This window comes from Marmota monax, unplaced genomic scaffold (genome assembly GCF_021218885.2).
Source record: "Marmota monax isolate L192 unplaced genomic scaffold, Marmota_monax_Labrador192_F-V1.1 WCK01_AAM20220418_F8-fsc00343, whole genome shotgun sequence".
NCBI classification, from domain to species: domain Eukaryota; kingdom Metazoa; phylum Chordata; class Mammalia; order Rodentia; family Sciuridae; genus Marmota; species Marmota monax.
Window position 1 is genome coordinate 49,202 of NW_026694892.1, and position 22,423 is coordinate 71,624.

Genomic DNA, 22,423 nt, shown 5'->3' on the forward strand with positions numbered 1-22,423 from the left:
GAGAAGTCTATGTTACCCCTTTTCAAAGAAACCCTGCTTTATATGCTTGCACATGCTTCTCTAATGTGAGGGGCAGAATTTGTCACTGGTAACCAGTGGGATCAACACTGTGTACTTCCCCTCTAGTGGCCTGCTTAGACTTGCATTCAGTTATAGGCCTATAGGCAAAAGTGGGTGGTAAGGATGTGTCCTAAGGAATACCTTCATTGTCATGCTCAGAAACTGCAACAGGGAAAGTCATTAGTGTTTCCATAGGCAATGAAGAATTAGTTCCTTCAGGGAGAGGTGAAGAAACCAATATCATAGAAGGATGGGGAAGCCCCTGTTGCTGATGTTAAGGTTGGGGAGGTCACATGCTCTGTCAAGATAAGCTCATCAGAATAAAGGAATTCAATGTCCCCATTCCTTTCAGGGTCCTCCCACACATCTCCATCTCAGTTTATAGAATTCTTTTCCAAGCACTGATCTCACTCTAAGTGAAGATGCCCTTCTAGGCTGAGAGTTAAATATGCATCATAATTCAGCCAATTACAGCATGAGGATTTGTGTTTGGTTTTTTGGCAACCTCAGCCCTATGCCTAAAGGAGAGAAGATTCTCCTTCAGAAAACACTGAATAGGTTTTAGATTGGTTATATGCATCTGGAGTTGAGAAAATAAATTGTTGAGTTCATCCTTGTTCTTTATTATTTTGTCCAGAGAAGCCAGAAGCAACCAGGAGACATCGTTATATATTATTTAATCTTCCAGAAATGTTCCAAGTATCACGTATAGAGTCATTAAATTCCTTGCCTCTCACAAGTGGCAAATCAGGCTCATCAGATATATTTACTTTGCCTATCTCTTTAAACAGTTCACTCCATGGATTATCAGGGCTCTACATACTACAAGCAGAGACTAGCAAACTATCCAATTTAAAGAGTCAACTCCAAAACTACAAAACCAACTAACAAAATTTATCCTCACAATTCAGTTACTCTAGCAACACTCCTGGTAGAAGGACATGACAGAGGAAAAACTGCTCAGCTCATGGGTCTAGAAGAAGAGAATAGGGGGATGAGATAGGGGCATAGGGTATAGTCCCTAAGGCCATGATCCCAGTGATCTTCCTTCAGCCATGCTCCACCTGCCTATAGTTACCACCCAGTATTGGCCAACTTTTTTTTATTGTAACCAAAATATCTGACAAGAACAACTTAGAATACAAAAAAATAATTTGGGTTCATGTAAGAATGGCCTTAGCTTAAGCAACTCCATTTTAAATCTTCATTTTAAAATAAACCTGAAGTCTCACCAGGCACACCTCCACAGAGACTTCCAATATGTCATCAGGCATAGCCTAATAAAAACAATTCACTTTCCACAATCCTAATGAGAGTCAGAGTGAAGTCTCTTGATATAAACATGTCATTTGCCTTAACCCTGATAAGAGTCAGAAGGGTAATATCAAGGAGGAAACCACCAGACCATATGTCCTGATTCTAAGATCTAATATGTCACTAAGAAACCCAGTAACAGCTGATAGATACCAAAAGGGCATGCAAAAGCTCCAAACTTTAATATAAATGATGGAGCAAATGAACAGACATTAGAAGCCAGCCGATACTGATGCACACATGCCAGAGAGCCTGATGAAAACCTGGACTGATATCCCAACTCTTCTCATCATCTGCCTGATCCTCTGCATTGTCTTCACCAGTCTTAAACTCTACAGAAACCTTTTGACCCTGGTAAGGATGTGACACCCCTTACGACCATCTCCTTAACCAGCTGTCAACTCCACACCAGAAGAAGCCTCCATTGGTTCTTGACCTGATAACTGCAGTCTGAATGAGTGAGCATCCCCTGGACTTAAGACCTAAGACTTAAGACTATAAATCTAGCACTTAAGCTTAGCAGGCACAGGGAATTAATGCCTGTCTGTCATGGAAAAGTGTGTTTGCAGTGCTTTGAGTTAACTTAGAATTGTTTGCTTTGAATTGATTCCGTCTATTGCAGTGCCCAGCATTAAGTATTGCCATTCCTTGATTAAGAATCTATAGAGTGAAATTGTATTGAGTGATTTTGAGAGAATAAAGCAACAAAAAGGGCATAGCATATGGACATTCTTTCTCCCTCCCTTCAACTGCAAATGTCGCACTTTTGCTCATCACGACAGTTCATGAATGTGGTTCAGTGCATAGTCAGCTGACTCCATTGCTGTAGTCTGAGGTAAAGCAGAACATCATGGTGGAAGGACATGGCAGAGGAAAAACTTCTCAGCTCAGGTGGTCTAGAAGCAGAGAAGGGGGAAATGAGATAGGGGCATAGGGTATTGTCCCCAAGGCCATGACCCCAGTGATCTTCCTCCAACCATGCTCCACCTGCCTATAGTTAGCTTCCAGTACTTTCAAATGGATTAATCCACTAATAGGTTATAGCTTCATGATCTAATCATTTTACCTCCATCATTAACACAGAAGCTTTTGAGGGACATCTCATATTCAAACCCTAATAGTGATTTTTCTTTTTTGAAATTTGAAAACTTCATTTCATTCTCTTTTTTCATTCATAATTTTTGAGAAGTCCATTGTCATTCCTATTCAGTTCCTCTTTGAAGCTTTCCCCCACCCTGACTCTTGATTAAGAAATTAAAAAAATATCACATTGTCTGGTTTTCCACAGTTTCCAGTATGGTCTGTCTAATTGTGTATGTTGTTTGGTTTCGGTATGTAACCTGCTTTATTTTTTGTGAATGTGTAGTTTGATATCATTGATTTTGGAAAATTTGGATGCATTGTTCCTTCAAGAGTTTCCTTTATTCTGTTCTCTGTTTGTTATTATTTAGGCATTGGACACCCTGAAGGATATTTCTAATATGGAACATTTATGGAGTGCTGTACGATTTGATCTAAAGGAAGTTTAAAGTCCCAAAATCAGGCTCAGAATTCAGGTTCCTCTGAACCTGTGCTACTCCTCATCCTCCTCCAAGTGCAGAGAGGCTTTCTTCAAAATTCCTTTTTGGCATAAAGTTAGGGACCCACCAAGGAAAAAACAAATATCACAGTTTTAATGTCAGGATATATGATATCTGGCTGGGAGTTGGATTTCATTTCATGTTTGTTGTAGCTGTAGGTGCCAGAGTCCTCAAACTTCTCTGGTGTCCTTGTTTAATCTCTCCCATATCATCTTTAGGCTTGTGATCCTCAGGGGGGCAATGTCTTTCAGTTCCTGCAGGTGTAATCCACTCTCATTATGCTGGATCTTGCTGGTGAAGTAATAAGGCATGGCATGGCAGTAGGTGGCATAGGAAATCAGGCATTTTATCATCATCTGATTAAGGTTTAAGACTCACAGTAAGCTATGTCTTGGGATGTGATTTTCCAGAGCACATCTCAAGTGGCATAGTCCTCTCTCCTTACCTGTGGTTTTACTTTCTGGAGTTTTAGTTACCTTCAGTCAATCTCAGCCTGAATATATTACATGGAAAATTCCAGAAATAAACAGCTCACAAGGTTTTGGATTGCTTGCCATTTCTGAGTAATGTGATGAAGTATTGAGCTGTCCTTCACTGTCTCATCCAGGATGTACACCGTCTTTTTGGCCATCTTGTCCATACTGCATATGGTTCTATCCCGTAAGTCTCCTAGTTACCTTCTTGGTTATCATAATAAACTGTAGAGGTCTTGCAGTGCTTGTGTTCAAATAACACTTATTGTACAAAATAATGGCCCCAATAGTGGCTTCATGAGTAGCCATTACAAGAGTAGTGACACTGGTGATTTTATTATAACATATGGTTATAATTGTTCTATGTTTACTAGTTATTGCTATCTCTTACCTTGATTAACTTGTAAAATGAACTACCAAGTATACATGCATATGAAAAAAAACATAGCATGTATTGAGTTCAGTGCCACCCACAGTTTCAGGTATCCATGGGGGATCTTGTAACATGTTCTATATGAATAATGGTGGATTACTGTATAGTTTATTCTTTAACTTAAATGCTCTCTCCTACCACTCATGCTGCACATTTCCAATTTCTTCTTTTTTTTTTAATCTTAAAACTTAGTGGGGAGAACATATCTTCCCTATCCAAGACAAAGTTCTGGCAACTTTCTTTCCCCTGAAGAATCAGCCTTTCTTATGAACAAGGCTCTGGGCCTATTTCCAATGGCCATTCCTCTCTTCATCTGGCCAAAACCCCAAGTAGATATTTTTTGGATCATCTCCATGAGAGTGTAAGTTCCAGGAGGAAAAGCCTATGATAACATGACCTCTTGATACAATATCCCCCAGTGTCTCACTTTCAGATTATTTCATACCCATTACCCAACAATTTGTCATGATCCCAAATTGCTGATTGAATGTTTCTACTAGTTTTCATCTTTATTTTATTCTAATCATGGTAGGTAGGTGACAGTTTAATTTTTCTAATTAAAAATTTAAATTTTAATTAGAAATTAAAAGTCTGCTTGACTCTACAGATTTGGGTACTGACACTCAAATCTGATGAGTTTAAGAAAAGTCACTAATATTCACTTTGCCCTGCTTTCCATTATTTCATTCAAAGATTTATTTATTTATTTATTTATTTATTTATTTATTTATTTATTATTTGTTTATTTATTTATTCAGGGCTGACTGATTCCAGAGCCTTTCACATATCAGGCAAATGCTCTACCAATAAACTCAGCTATATCCTGGACAGATTATAAGGATGAAATTGATGATTTCCAAGGTCTTTAATATGCCAGAGCTGGCATTTGAATACCTTTATTAAATCACTAATAAATTTAAGCTCTTTTATTGACATAAAATTTATACCATAAGATTCACCTGTTTTTAGAATTCAATCATTTCAGTAAATTTTCATGATTTGTTCAACCATCACCACATCACAGTTTTAGAATGTTTTTCTCATTCCCAATACTTTCTTCTTGCATGTATGCAGCCGATTCCCAGTCCTTCCTCCATTCTTAGGAGAACACTACTTGGCTATCTGTCCATTTAGATTCACTTTGTTTCTTACCTGAATTTTATGTATATATGATACTTCATCTAAATAAGAGTTCATAAAGTTTTCTTAGACTTTAAACTTATATTTAGCTTTTTTTGTTTGATAACTTTAATCTAATTCCTCACCTTTTATTGATTGATTGATTGATTGCTATAGAAACACAAGATATTGTAAAATAAGTTCAAAATATAGTAAGTACTACTTTTTATTATTTTTTAATTTGTTATATTTGACAGCAGAATGCATTATAATTTATATCACACATATAGAGCACATTTTTTATATCTCTGATTGTACACAAAGTAGAGTCACACCATTGTGTCCTCATACATGTACTTAGGGTAATGATGTCCAACTCATTCCACCATCTTTCCTACCCCCATGTCCCTTCACTTCCCCTCCCTCCCCTTCACCCTATTTAGAGTTCATCAAATCTTCCCATGCCCTCTAACACCCACATTATAAATGTCCATCCTTAAATCAGAGAAAACATTTGGCATTGGTTTTGGGGGGATTGGCTTACTTCACTTAGCATTGTATTCTCCAACTCCATCCATTTACCTGCAAATGCCATGATTTTATTCTCTTTTAATGCTAAGTAACATTCCATTGTGCATATATACACCACATTTTCTTTATCCATTCATCTACTGAAGGGTATCTAGGTTGGATTCACAAATTAGCTATTGTGAATTTTGCTGCTATAAACATTAATGTGGCTGTGTCCCTGTAGTATGCTATTTTTAAGTCCTTTGGGTATAAGCCAAGGGAGTGGGATAGCTGGGTCAAATGGTGGTTCCATTCCCAGTTTTCCAACAATTCTCCAAATTGCTTTCCATATTGGCTGCACCAATTTGCAGTCCCACCAGCAAACGTGTGAGAGTGCCTTTTTCCCCACATCCTCACCCACATTTATTGTTGTTTGTATTCTTAACAGCTGCGATTCTGATAGGAATGAGATGAAATCTTAGAGTAGTTTTGATTTGTATTTCTCTAAATGCTAGAGATATTGAACATTTTTTTTTCATATATTTGTTAATTGTTTGTATATCTTCTACTGAGAAGTGTCTGTTCAGTTCCTTGGCTCATTTATTGATTGGGCTGTTTGTTTGTTTGTTTGGCTGTTAAGAATTTTAAGTTCTTTATATACCCTAGAAATTAGTGGTCTATATGATGTGTGTGTGGTAAAAATTTGTTCCCAAATTGTTGGCTATCTATTCACCTCACTGATTGTTTCTTTTGCTGAGAAGAAGCTTTTTGTTTGAACCCATCCCATTTATTGATTCTTTTGTTTTGTTTATTTTTTATCGATTTTTTAAAAAAATAAATGACAGCAGAATGCATTACAATTATTATTACACATATAGAGCACAATTTTTCCTCTCTGGTTGTATGTAATGTATGTTCATACCAATTCTTGTCTTCATACTTTTGATAATGATGTCCATCACATTCCACCATCATGGCTAACCCCTGCCCCCTCCATTTCCCTCCTACCCCTCTGCCCTATCTAGAATTCATCTATTCCTCCCATGCTCCCCCTGATTGATTGTATATCCTCTTCTGACAAGTGTCTGTTCATGTCCTTTGCCCATTTATTGATTGGATTATTTATTATTTTGGTGCTTAGCTTTTTGAGTTCTTTATGTACCCTAGAGATTAGTGCTCTACTTCATGTGTGAGAGGTAAAGATTTGCTCCCAAGATGTAGGCTTTCTATGCACCTCACAGATTGTTTCTTTTGCTGAGAAGAAACTTTTTTAGTTTGAGTTCATCCCATTTATTGATTCTTGATTTTAATTCTTGTGCTATAGGGTTCTTGTTGAGGAAGTTGGGGGCTAATCCAACAAGATGAAAATCAAGGCCTACTTTTTCTTCTATTACATGCAGAGTCTCTGGCTTAATTCCTAGGTCCTTGATCCAATTTGAGTTGAGTTTTGTTCATGGTGAGAGACAGAGGTTTAATTTCATTTTGTTGCATATAGATTTGCAGTTTACCTAGCATCATTTGTTGAAGAGGCTATCTTTTCTCCAGTGCATGTTTTTGGCACCTTTGTCTAATATAAGATAACTGTCATTATGTGGGTTAGTCTCTGTGTCTGCTATTCTGTACCATTGGCCTACCAGTCCATTTTGGTGCCCATATCATGCTGTTTTTGTGACTATTGCTCTGTAGTATAGTTTAAGGTCTGGTATAGTGATGCCACATGCTTCACTCTTCCTGCTAAGGATTGCTTTAGCCCTTCTGGGTCTCTTATTTTTCCAGATGAATTTCATGATTTTTTTTAGTTTCATGAGGAATGCCATTGGGATTTTGATCAGAATTTAATTAAATATATATAGTGCTTTTGGAAGTATGGTCATTTTGATAATATTAATTATGCCTATCCAAGAACAAGGTAGATCTTTCCATCTTCTAAGGTCTTGTTTGATTTGTTTCTTTAGGGTTCTGTAGTTTTCATTGTATATATCTATAACCTCTTTCATTAAGTTGATTCCCAAGTATTTTATTTATTTATTTATTTATTTTTTGTTTAATTATTGAGCCTATTGTAAATAGGATAGTTTTCTTCATTTCCCTTTCAGAGAATTTGTCACTGACATACAGAAATGCCTTTGATTTATGGCTGTTGATTTTATATCCTGCTACTGTGCTGAATTTATTTACTAGTTCTAGAAGTTTTCTGGTGGAGCTTTTTGGGTCTTCTAGATATACAATCATATCAACAACAAATAGTGCTTATTTAAATTCTTCTTTTCCTATATGTATCCCTTTAATTTCTTTCATCTGTCTAATTGTTCTGGCCAGTATTTCAAGAACTATGTTAAATAAAAGTGGATAGAGAGCTTCCCTCTTTTGTTCCAGTTTTTAGAGGGCATGTCTTCAATTTTTCTCCATTTAGAATGATGTTAGCCTGGGGCTTAGCATAGATAGCCTTTATGATGTTGAGATGTGTTCCTGTTATCTCTAGTTTTTCTAGTGTTTTGAACATGAAGTGGTGATGTATTTTGTTAAATGCTTTTTCTATGTTTATTGAGATGATCATATGATTCTTATCTTTGAGTCTATTGATGTAATGAATTACGTTTATTGATTTCCGTCTGTTGAACCAACCTTGCAGCCCTGGGATGAATCTCATTTGATCATGGTGCACTATGTTTTTGATATTATTTTGTATTTGATTTGCCATAATTTTATTGAGAATTTTTTGCATCTATGTTCATTAGAGATATTAATCTGAAGTTTTCTTTCTTTAATGTGTCTTTGCCTGGTTTTGGAATCAGGGTGATATTAGCCTCATAGAGTGAGTTTGGAAGTACTCCCTCTTTTTCTATTTACTAAAATAAATTAAAGAGTATTGGTATTAGTTCTTCATTAAAGGTCTTGTAGAATTCGGCTGTGTTTCCTTCTGGTCGTGGGCTTTACTTGGTTAGTAAGCCTCTGATGGCATCTTCTATTCCATCACTTGATATTGGTCTGTTTAAATTGTGTATATCCTCCTGATTCAATCTGGGCAAATTATATGACTTAAGAAATATGTTGATGCGTCCAATATCTTCTTTTTATTGGAGTATAAGTTTTCAAAATAATTTCTACTTATTCTCTGTATTTCTGTAGTGTCTGTTGTGATACTACCTTTTCATCACATATGCTGATAATTTGAGTATTTTTTCTCCTTCTCTCATTAGTTAAGCTAAGGTCTGTCAATTTTATTTATTTTTTCAGAGAACCAACTTTTTATTTTGTTAATTTTTTCAATTGTTTCTTTTGTTTTGATTTCATTGATTTCAACTCTAATTTTAATTATTTTCTGCCTTCTACTGCTTTTGGTGTGGATTTATTCTTCTTTTTCTAGGGCTTTGAGATGTAATGTTAGGTCATTCATTTGTTGGCTTTTTATTCTTTTATGGAATGAACTCCATGGAATGAACTTTCCTGTTAGTACTGATTTCATAGTGTGCCAGAGATTTCAGTATGTTGTATCTGTTCTCATTTGCCTCTAAGAATTTTTCAATCTCCTCTTTGATGTCTTCTGTAACCCATTGTTCACTCAGTAGCATATTATTTAGTCTCCAAGAATTGAAGTAACTTTTATTTTTTACTTTGTCATTGATTTCCAATTTCTTTCCATTATGATCTTATAAAATTCAGGGTAGTATCTCTACTTTTTTTTGTATTTACTAAGAGTTGCTTTGTGGCATATTACATGGCATATTTTAGAAAAGGATCCATGTGATCTGAGAAGAAAGTGTATTCACTTGATGCAGGTTGAAATATTCTATATATGTCAGTTAAGTCAAAGTTATTAATCGTATTATTGAGATCTATTGTTTCTTTATTCAACTTTTGTTTGGAAGATTTATGTATTGGTGAGAGAGTGTTAAAGTCATCCAATATTGTTGTGTTGTGGTCAATTTGATTCTTGAACTTGAGAAGAATTTGCTTGATGAACATATCTGCTCCTTTGTTTGGGGCATATGTATTTATGATTGTTATAGCTTGTCGGTGTATGGTTCCCTTGAACAGTATGTAATGCCCATTTTTATTGCTTTTAATTAACTTTGGCTTGAAGTCTACTTTATTTGATATGAGGGAAACCCCTGCTTGCTTCCACAGTTCATGTGAGTGGTATGATTTTCCCCAACCCTTCACCTTCAGTCTGTGTATTTCTTTTCCTCTCAGACAAGTCTCCTTGAGACAGCATATTGTTGGATCGTTTTTAAAAATCCAGTCTGCTAGCCTATGTCTTTTGATTGGTTAGTTTAAGCCATTAACATTTGGGGTTATTATTGAGACATGGTTTGTATTCCCAGCCATATTTGTTTATTTTTTTATTTAATTTGACTTGATTTTTTTCTTTGATTAGTTTTTTCTTTAGTGTACTACCTCCCTCTGTTGATTTTCATTATTGTTTTTCATGTCCTCTTCGTGGAATATTTTTTTCAAGGATATTTTATAGTGCTGGTTTTCTAGCTATAAATTCTTCTAACTTTTGTTTATTATGGAAGGTTTTTATTTCATCCTCAAATTTAAAGCTTAATTTTGCTGGATACAAGATTCTTTGCTGGCATCCATTTTCTTATATGTTGTTCCAGTATATTGTATCTTTCAGGGTCTGTGTTGAAAAATCTGCTGTTATCCTCTTTGGTTTTCCCCTATATGTAATCTGATTCGATTCCTTTCTCTTGTGGCTTTTAAAATTTTCTCCTTATTCTGTATGTTTGGCATTTTTATTATGATGTGCATTGTTGTGTATCTGTTGTGATTTTGTACATTTGGCATCCTGTGGGCTTCTTGAATTTGGATTTCCGACTCATTCTTCATGTTTGGAAAATTTTCTGATATTATTTCATTGAATAGTCTGTTCTTTCTTTGGTTTGGACCACTATCCCTTCCTCTATCCCAATGACTCTTAAATTTGGTCTTTTTAACCATGTTCTCCTCGTGGTTTCTTACCATTATCACTGTGTGGTCTATGTTCTTTTCAAGATTATATATTTTTTCTTCACTGTCTGATATCCTATCTTCCAAGTGGTTTACTCTGTTGGTGATGCTTTCATTTGAGCTTTTAACTTGGGTTATTATTTCTTTATTTCAAGGATATCAGTTTTTTTTTTTTTTTCTTGAGTTCACAGAACATTTTAACAATGTATGTCCTGAACTCCTTTTCTGTCTTTTTTTTTTTTCTGTTGTGGCTGCCAATGATTCTAATAATGTGGTGTCTTGATTTGTTTAGGGCACTTTCGTCCCTTATTATGTTGTTTGTGTGTCCTCTCTTCCTGCTCTGTGTGTCTGGGGTGTTACTGTTTTTACTCTATAGGTTTGTAGTGATTTTGTAAGTTTCCAATACCTCTCCTTTGTGGGGAAGGACAATGTTAACAGATCCAAATATGAACAATATACCACCTGTAAACAATTTGTTATTATGAAGACATTTACATTTTAGTCTCAATGTACAAAAATGTTGGATTCAATTATTAACTATAATATAATCAGTAGTTTTGTAAAATTGTTTACAGTTTCTGACAGTAGACAATGAACTGGGGGTGAGGTGTAGGATGATATGCTGATGATGTAGGATGTGAGGTTATAGAAATAAAATATCTTAGGAAGTGTGAAAGAGAAATCTAATAAAGAGGGTTAGTAGCAAGAGAATAGACAGGAAGTAATTTATGGTAGACAAGTACGTGAGAAGACAGTAGAGTACATAAAACAAACACATATATGTATTTATAAAAATAAAGAATATTGAAATAGTAAAATTTGGAGGGGGAAAGAAAAATGAAAGAAGAAAAAAGGAAACAAAGGGCATATACAACACCGCTATATTATATTATTCAGATGACCCAGTCCTCAAAATCCTATTTCATGCAAAGTTCTTGGTTTCACATATATTGGGGATGTGAGGGTGGGAGGATAGAGGGGTAGAAGAAAAAGAGAAAAAAAATACTTGAAGGAAGAAACCAGGCTTGTTGCTAGTTTTAGAGGTCTGTATCTTTCCTGATTCTCTTTTCATCCAATAGGTGGGGTTGTCAGTTGTAAGCTGATGTCTCTGCCCTGAGGATGGTGAAGGTAACCAGGGTACAAAGGCTGGCCTGGTGCAGGGCTCCTGGAAGCAAGGAGTGGCACCTTCCAGTTCCTGCAGGGAGAGTGAACCTCACAGGTCTCTTTTTTGGGACCACTTATATGACTTTTGCGCCAGGTACTATTTCCCTATCTTGCCTGGAGATTTCCCAGTTCCCAGTCTCTCTGTTAGGCTTCAAACTTTAGCACCATCTCCCTCTCCCTTAGCAGTTCCCCACTGAGGAAACTTCACATAGGGCCACCTATGGGTGGTGCCTTGGTCACACTGCACACCTGTCCCATTGAGAGTTGTTTTGTGTTGGGTAGCTACTGTGTTGGGTTACCATGCTGGGGAGAGGGGGAAGTTTGAAACCTGGTAGTTGGCCAGCGAAGAGCCAATCTGGGAGCTGGTCCCACCAATTATGGTGAGGAAGTTGCTCCAAGATGGCTGCAGTCTGCTTCCAGCTCTGGGGTGTTGGGTGAAGTGGGGGGAGCCAGGCAATGGCATTGTGCTGTGGGTAGATATTAGCTGTGTGACCAGTAAGGGAGTGGAGCAAAGTCTGGAAGTTCTGTAGAAGTGCTGATAGGTGATTCTGCTAAGGTGCTTGTGAGCCCTGTTTTGGCTAGAACTTCGGGCTTTGGGTGTTGGGAGCTAGGAGTTCTGCTCGAACACTGGGTGTCATGCTTGAACACTGAGGACCAGAGCCCTGAGCCATGTGCTGGTGATTTCTGAGGAAAGTAGCTATATAAGGGTCCTCTAACAACTCAGACATGCAGTATTCTGACTAGGTGAGATCTGGATCACAGAGTGACACAGAATGCTGTCTCCCTCTGGCCCACCATCTTCCTCCCCGTCTAAGTACTAATTTTTAAATGTAAGGTGTATTTTTTCTAAGCATGGTGGCATTTCACTTTTGCTATTATTTTTCTATAATTCTTAAAATACAATATTACATGCAAATAAATATTTGCCCTCCAACATTAAGACCTCCTCAACATCATTTATTTAATAATTCAAGAAAATTTAATTTTATATGAAGGTGTTGTGTAATGAAATATTCTCTAAGAAATGAAAACTTTGCTTTCATAAAATTTTGTGGCAGTAATGCAATAAACATCCATCAATTTTCTCTATAGAGGGCTTCAATTGGAGTGATAATGTTTTTCTTAAATAAATAAAATTAAATGTTTCCATAACAGAGCATAAGTTTATGTTTTCTTATTTATATTTTATTTATGTACTCCTAGCTCACTCTTCTCTACTTACTAAGAAGTATGGAATACCCGAGGGGCAAAACTTACATGACCCAGGAAGTGTATATTTATTTTATCTCCATCTGCAATATTCTAGAAGTACTGTGAAAGCTGGATATTGAACCCTCATGAAATACTGGCTGGAATGTGTAAATGCAAAGAAGTGAATTCTTGACTGGAGCCTAGGCAGATTTTTTAGGTGGATAAATAGGCAGAGATCTGGCACATGAAAAATATTCTGTGAGAGCTAATATTTGGGAAAGATTCAAGTTAAGTAGAGAATAAGGCTAAGAGGAATTCTGAAGACAAACACCAGTAGACAGAGAGATGACAATGGAAGTGGTGTGAGAATGGAGGTGGAATGAGTCCCAGGATAAAATCTAATACTTTTATATGTAGTTATGCATAACCAATGTGGAAATGGACTTTTTGGCTGGGGTTGCTCTTTTTAAAATTAACTTTTCTGCCACTGCACTTCCATCAGAATCTCTTTTTATCTTTCCCTAATGAATGCTTTTGTTTATAAAAACAGTATGTCAAAAAGTTAAACATTATGGAAAAGTATTAAATATTAACGGAGAGTCTTCCCATCTTCTCATTCACTCCTACATCCACTACTCAAGAAATAAATGTTTTAAACTGTTTATGCTTCTAGTCACTCATGTTCTTTTTTTTTTCTTTCTGATATTGGGATTGAGCCCAGGAATGCTTTACTGCTGAGCTAAACCACCCCCCCCGTCCTCCTTATTTTTATTTTGAGACACAGTTCTGTTAAGTTACTGTGGGTCTCAGGAGGTTGTCCAGGCTGGCCTCCAACTTGTGATCCCTCTGCCTCAGCCTCCCAAGTCACTGAGATTACAAGTGTATGTCACTGGCTTAGTTGTTCATGCTTTTGATATCACAAGGAGAAATTAAAATCCTATGGATCATTGTTTCATTTATCAATGTAGAGAGTACATCTTGACTCCTTGCTAGTGAAAGTTGAATTTTTATGGATTAACATTTCACCCTGTCTAAATTATATTTCATAAGCATATTAATAATTCAATTTAAAATGTTTTATTTTTATTATGATCTGAAGCATACACAGATCATTGTGTCTATAACCTGCAAGTAGTGCATAATAAATAGATAGTAAATGCCCACTAAGGCCAAGGTATAGAATGTTTCCATTGCTCTTCCCTGGCACTTCTTGGTGTTTACATCTCCCTTGACCCCACATTAATGCTAACAGCTATTAAATTCAATAGAATTTGGTTGAAAGGTGCCTCAGTGCTTTGAATTCCTGCAGAACTATCTATCGTAGTATATAAATGCATTTTAAGAGTATATTCTCGAAACAAAGCTGAATCTCAGCCAATCATAGCAGCCAAGCTTCAGCCAATCACAGGCTGCTCAATGATCAGATATGTCCATATAAGGCAAAAGGCAAGTTGTAACCAACCTGTTTCTGTACCCTTTCTTTTTCTAGCAAGACTGCCTGACCACTGCTGGTTGGAGCTCTGTGAACATTTGCTGGTTCAGGGTGCTGCATGATTCATGGATATTTTTTAATTCAAATAGAATCTGCTAAAACTTATCTAATTTTTTTTATTTGTTAGTTGTAGCTGGACACAATACCTTTATCATTTTATTTTATGTGTGAACCCAGGGCCTTTAACATACTAGGCGAGCGCTCTACCACTGAGCCACAACCCCAGCCCCTAAATTTTTCTTTTAACCCAACTCTATTAAAATTGGTGATAATTATATATGTATTTTTTTCTTTTTTGGTGGTGGTGGGGATCAAACCCAGGGTCTCCTGCCTGTTAGGCAATCACTACTACCAGTGAACTATACCCTCAGATCCTATATTTAATTTTTTATATAATTGTAACAATAGGTATGCCCATCTGTCTTAACTTAAGTATGATTCATGTGTTTGCTTAATTTAAAAGAAATCCAAGATACCATTTCATTTTATGCATACATACTTAATTTGTATTTATAAAAAATATTTCTCATATAACCAAAATGCCACTTTCATGTATTATAAAAATTATTAGTAATTCTTTAGTGTCATACCATACTGTTCACTGACTTTCTCAAAACTAGCTTTTTATGTTTATTAGAACAAGATAAAATATACTCCACAAATTAAATTTGGTTCATTTGGCCAAGATTAATCAGTAGGTTCATTTGGTGACAGCATAATTCCACCATTGTACATTTTCCCATCTTATCTATTGTTGGCATCTGTTACTGATGTTTGGCTAAACCATAATTACAAAATGTGATTTGCGAATGTGTTTCTTCTTTGTATATTTATTAATTGGAATTTTGTAAAAAATTTATTAATTGTTTTTTGTAAAAAGAAACTTCCTCTTATCTGCTGGGTCTTTCATTACCCAGAAATATATTTCATACTGGAATTGTGAAACAAATGTTTGATCGTTCATTCTGAGCCTACTTTTATGAGTGAGATATTAGTGCCTTAGTTGCTATCAATTATACCTGTGCTTATCATCTATTTCTGTGTATCAAATTATCCCCAAACTTGAAGATTAAATCAAGACACCTTTATTACATCTTATGATTTCCCACAGTTGAGTATCAGGGAGCACCTTCACTGCAAGCTTTGACTCAGGTTCTCTCAAGAGTTTGCAGCCAGATTGTTAGGGTGGAAGGCATCAGTCAATTTGACAGAGTGAAGGGTCTTCTTTCAAGAAAGTTCATTGCCCTGGCAAGAGATCTTCAGTAACTTACCCCAGAGTAAAGAAAACAAGAAAGAAAATGAGCAAGGAGAAAGCCACTGGACTCTTCATGAACTAGTCTCCGAAGTCACTCAAAAAACCAACTCCATTCTGAATTATTTACTAGGAATGAGACACTAAATCCAGTAAATAGTCAAAAGCAGGGGAATCAGGTCCCAGGTCTTGAAGGGAAGAGTATGGGAGACTCTGTGGATACCAAAATATCCAAAGGCATCCAGTGGCTTACTTTGGTTTTCTTCTGTTCCTTTGTTCTTTTCTTTTTCCTCCCTTTCTTCCTTCTCTTTCTTCTTTAATGTCTTATCATATTCCTCATCAGTTATTCATTCATTCAAGATTTTAAAATGAATTTAATATTAATATTTTTATGTTGAAAATTTCCTTTCATACTGAATCCTGGGTCATTTTTGCACTGTTTTATTAGTCTTTGATGGATACCTTGGTTTCTGGCATAGTAAGTTAACCATAGCTCATTTTATGTATCTCCTGCTGCAGATAAGAAGTCAGCTATTTGTGCAAAGCACTCTGGTGTTCTTTAATGGGGGAAATGCTATTTAAAAACTATCAACTGGCTGGACACCATGGTGCATGCCTATAATCCCAGCAGCTCGGGAGGCTGAGACAGGAAGATCTCGAGTTCAAAGCCAGCCCCAGCAAAAGCAAGACACCAGGCAATTCAGTGAGACCCTGTCTCTGAATAAAATACAAAACAGAGCTAGGGTTATGGTTTAATGGTCAAGTGTCCCTGAGTTCAATCCCTGATACCAAAAAAAAAAAAAAAAAAAAAAAAAGACATAAAAACCCTCAACTTGCCACTAGGGATTCCATTTACCATGGGGTCATTATGGTCTTTATACTTTATCAGCATAGATATCTAGACAATATGTAGTTTAAAGAAAAACCAAGAATCCATATTAATATTCTAAGTCAAAGTTTATATGTACAGATTTTTAAAAATTTCATCACTTTGAAAATATTGGATCCTAAAAACAATAGCATATCAACTATTTGTATTTTCTTACCATGAAAATAAAACTGGTTAAGAATAAAGAAACTCATGTTATAGTTAGGTGCAATAATGGGAGCTTAGGATTTCTTTGCAGCTCTAGCCTGTATGTGACCATATGATGTATAGTCAAAATATTGTTTTCTTGAAATGTTACTTATCTTTGTGATCACATTATCATACAAATATGCAGTTAGGTCGGTTTCATCATTTTTGTAGTACAGTTAGTTTCAGCATTCATAGATTCAACCAACCATGCAGGAAATATTTCAAAAGAATTGCACCTATACTGAAAATGTATACTTTTCTTATTATTATTCCATAAACAATAATATAACAAGGCTATTTACATAGCATTTACATTGTGTTAGGTATTATACATAATACAGAGATGATTTAAAGTATGAGAGGTTGTATGTGAGTTATATGCAAAAATTTTATTATATATGTGGTGTTATGTGGGATGAAAGTGTCATAAGACCCATAAGACTGCAGCTACTGAGGGAACACTATATTTAACATCTCCTTAAATTTTACTCTTGATGTATATTAAAGAAAATTAAAGAATTTTCAAGTCAGTACTAATTAGCAAAACATTTTCAGAGATGTCTTACTTTCATTTCTTCTCTTTTACCTTCTTTTTCTAAAATCCAATTTATTACTTTATTGGCTCATATATTTCAGATTTTCTTTAGGGAAATACATACTGTTCATGCTTTCCTATTCTCATCCATTTTTTCCAACCACAGTTACAAAGAGTTTATGCTGCATACAAAGTTCTGTTCTTTTTAATTTTAATAAAATACTCTAGTGATCAGTTCATATCAAGCAACTTTTTCAGTTAGGGGTGGTTTGTGCACACTGGTAATCCCAAAGGCTGGAGGCTGAGACAGGAGAATCGTAAGTTCAAAGCCAGCCTCAACAACTTAGTGAGTGCCTGAGCAATTTTGTGAAACCCTGTCTCAAAATAAAAAAATAAGAATGGCTGGGAAATGTGGCTCAGTGGTTAAGTGCCCTCTGAGTTTAATTCTTGGTACCAAATAGAAAAAAATATATATATATCTTTCTTATCCCTTCTATAGATGATAATATACAACTGTGTAGATTTCTCTACCTGACCAGTTTCATATTTTGGGGCATATCACATGCTTCCAATTTTTGCTATTATAAACAAGTTATCATTGAAACTATTACTTTTGGCCTATATGCATTCTTATAAATTTCTAGGAATAAGACTTATGGGGACAAATATATAAGTTATTTTTTCCAGATATTACTAAATCATTCTCAACAGAGTTATAAGTTTACCTGCTCACCAGGAATAGTTACTAACTGCAATTTCTACACCACCTGAGTATAGAGAAAATGCTTTCATAGTTTTACATATTTTGCCCTTGATTGATAATTAATACTATCTTGATGTAATTTTAATTTATTTCTCCTACAATAACTTTGAGAAATAGTGCTCAAATTGATTTCGCTTCTATTTTTAAATTTATTTTTGAATTAGAAATATGTACAAAGTCCAAATATACCCTTCATCAACCTTCTTTTATGTTGTCTTACATAATTATTGTTAACTTATCAGAACTAAGTTCTTAGCATTGATATGTTTACAACTAATTAAACAGCAGAGTTTATTTATAATTTGCTATACTTTTCACTGAAATCTTTTTCTCTTCCAGGACCCCATCCAGGATGCCATATCACATTTAGACCTCTTGTCTCTTTAATTCTTCTAATTGGAGAAAGTTTTTCAGCCTTTGGTTGTCACTTTTTAAATGTTGTGATCAAGTACTTTGTAGAGTGCTCCTTAATTTAGATTTCTCTCATATTGTGTCATGATTAAACTGGGCTTGTGCATTCTGAGGAAAAAATAAGATGACAGAGATGAAGTGGCTCTTCTGATCAAGGGTACATAATATCAGCATGATATTGCTGGGGATTGTTATTTTGCATACTTGGTTAGGGTGGTGTCCACAAGATTTCACTACTGTGAAGCTTCAGGTTTTTTTTTTTTTTTATTGACATACTTTTTTAGAAATGCATCATGAGGTCAACCTACACTAGAGGGTAGGGAATTAAAAAGGAGTTGCCTGTCGCCCTCCCTGATATGCCACCATTAGTGGAGTTTTCTGATGATCCTTCCATGTGACCTCCTGGAGGGACTACTGGCAAAGTCTACAAGGGGCCCCAGAGTCTTCACATTTTCATCTAGGCCATCAAATCTTAAGCAACTTATTGAGTATTTTTTTCTTAACTAGTATTTTGGCTTAGATACAAGGAGTCCCCCAAAAGCTCCTGTGTGAGACAATGAAATATCTTTCAGAGGTGAAATGATTGGGTTATGAGAGCCCTATTCTCATCAATGGACTGATCCATTGATGTGGATTAACTGGGAGACAACTATACCTGGTAGGGTATAGCTGGAAGATACAGGTCACTGGAGGTGTTTACATTTTGTCCCAGGTGAGCAGAACTCTCTCTCTGCCTCTCGTTCCCATGTTCTGAGCTGTTTTCCCCTATTATGTCCTTCTATGATGTTATGCTTCACCTTGAGTCCTGATCTATGGATTCAGCTGTCTGTGGACTGAGAGTTCTGGAACCATGAATCAAAATAAACTTTTCCTCCTCTACATTGTTCTTGTTGGGTCTTTTGATCAGAGAGTTGACAAAGCTGACTAAAACAACTGCCATATGTCATATGGGGCCACATCTATTCCATATAAGCAAAGGCTCCAGCTCTTTTGCCCCTGAAACTGCCCACTTCTCTCCAGATTGTTACTAGTTAACCTTCCCAATTTAGTTCTTTGATGAACGCAAGAAAAATTTCTTGATTGGCAGTTTTCCATCTTTTTTTCTTCTCATTAGGGTGAATCTGATGCTCTTTCCAATTATATATACTGCAAAGCTCAAACCTAACAAATGCAAAGGACATTTTCATTTCTTCTCTTAAGAACTGTGCTCACAATATTTGCTGGATATATTGGACTGCATTATAGGAATAAATCCTACTTGACTTTAGTGTGTTCTAATTTATTATTGAATTTTGTTTGATAATATTTTATTTGACATTTTTACACTGATATTTAAAATAAGATTTGACTGAGGATCATTTTGGACCATTACTGGTTTTAATATAAATAGTACATTCTCTTAAACAGATAATTTTAAAAGTTTTTATTTCTCTTCTAAGAATTTGAGCAGTTTTTGTAGCAATGAGATTACATGTAATTTAAACTTATTGATGGGGGGAATATAATTAAATATTTTCACTATTTGTTCCATGGAAATTGGAATTTTTAGAGTTTGTACAATGAATGCACATAGTTTTAATAACAAGTAAATTGCTGCTTTGTAGTAAATACAAGTTTTATATAATTTTTCTCTTTGGTTGGTTATTTATTGCTTGATATTTGTACTTTGTATATTATGCATTCTACATTTGCCCCATTTATTGTTTTTCAATGAATGATAATGATTTTTCTATATTTTAATTTTCTCAAAGAACTTTTAATGTTTTCTCATTTATTAGTTATACTCTTCTCTGTTTCAGACACTCTTTTTAAGTCTTACAGGATTTATATGTACAATCTCGTATTATTTATATCGTTATTGAACTACAATTTTGTGTAATAGCATTGGGGAATGATTTTCTATTTCATATTTCATAATAGAGAGGTTTTGCTGCATATTTGAAATTGTGTAAGTACTTGGGCATTAGGAGGGTCAGATAATTGAAGGTGACTCAGAGATGCTTGGAAAAAATACATTGGAAACTATTCACGACTCCTAAGTTGGGAAACAATCCCTTGGATTGTTGCTTTCATGTTTGGGCACAAAAGTTCCTGAAATTCTACTTCTAGAATTCATAATGTCCAACTTTTTTACTCATTTATTTATTGAAAAAGATGTGTTGAATGTTATTGTGTGAAATGCCTTATGGAGATGGGCAAGGATCAAATGACAATCAGGACACAAAATTTACCCCAAAAGAGTTTATTTTTTAGAATCGACAAGGAAGACACACACACACACACACACACACACACACACACATACCCATTCATGCTCACCCACTCATGCATACACATAATGCACACACCTGCACACGCACACACAGATTCCATCTTATATTCTAATTACTTAAAATACTGTGCAATAAAATCAGCTAGAGAGACACTGCAAAATCTTGGGAACACAATACAAATCCATGACTTTTTACTGAAAAAAGCAGCAAAGTCTTAATACGTACAGAAATATTTGAACCAGATCAGAAAGTTTTGTGGGAAGTCTATCAGTTCTAGAAAAGTAGGGGAATAGCAACTTCTAACATGGAAGATTATTATCACAGGCAAAATGATAAAGTTACATAGTGAATATATTATATGTAACTGTTGTCAAATAACTGAAAGGCAGAGTCTGAGTCTAGGACTCTGACAAGAAAAAGATTGATAATAACTCCTATAAACAGTATCTGAATTATACATTGCTTAACCATAGCGACTCAGCATGAGAAAGCTGTTAGGTGATCTGATCATTGTGTGAAGACCCCAGAGTGCACTTACACTGCCTAACATTCAGACAGCCTGTGCACACTCCGACCTATGCTATATGGTAGAGCCTGTTGCTATTAAGATACAAACTTGTGCTGAATCCTGGAGGTGACTGCAGCACAATTCTGTGTGTGCATCTAAAATATTTATAAAAAACACAAAAAGTACACTAAAAGTATGGTATAAAGCACAAGAAATATTATTCTTTCAAGGGTCCTTCCCACAAATGAAGCTTTCAGGACTGAAAGGTGCTCTGAGAGAGTCTGTGAGTGAGAGGAGAGCGAATGGGAAGGCCTGGGATACACCTGTGACTACTCCAGACTTTACAAAGCACAGGGTTACGCTGTATTCATTTTTAAAAGACAACTTTCAAAATCAATACCATCACCACAGAAAAGTGCTGTGATGTTACTAGGAGACAGGAATTTTAACCTCCATTATAATCTTAGGGTAATATATATATTATATATATATATATATATATATGTGTGTGTGTGTGTGTGTGTGTGTGTGTATGTCTCTCTCTCTTTGTGTATGTGTGTGTGTGTGTGTGTGTATCATCCTTATCTGAAATGTGGCCCATGACAGCATTTTGAGGGCTGATCTCAGGCTCTGAGTTTGGCTGTGGTTCTTCTTTTCTTCGGTTCCCTTGCTCTTTCATTGATCATCTCCAAGATTGGACCTATTCTGTATCACTGTTTCTTTGGATGCAGTCTTATATCTGGGACATAGACTGCTCCTCTCACCTTCTATTTTGTGGCACACAATCTCATCTCTCACCCAGCCTTGGATCTAGCTCACTGGAAAGCCACAGTACCTGTGTGCTTCCTGCCAGCCTTTTAGTGATTGTGACAGTTTGACTACAATGATATGGTGAGTACTGGGAATCTGTGGCTGATTCTGCACCACTGTGACCTAGTGACGACCATCTTGTTCCTGCCACAATCATTTGTGCTTATAGTGTGACTCAAAGCAGCTTCTTTCACTCAGAGAAAATAGATGGTTTTCCAAAGCTCAGTACCTTAGCATGTGCATGATCTTTCACTTGTCAGCCATTGCTTTGGTGTGGAACACGCTCAGCCTTTTTTATAGTACCAGTTCTGAAATTCCTGCCCATTCTTCAGAGGAGGGGAAGCCATGCACTTAAATGATGACAGATATCTGCAACAATTCAGAAGGTCAGGCAAACAGGCCATTTTATTGCCCAAACAGGTTTTCAGCAGAGGAAAAATCTGTGGTGAGAAAAGGTAGAAGGGACTTAAGACTCAGATGTGTGTGACTGAGCACTTACTT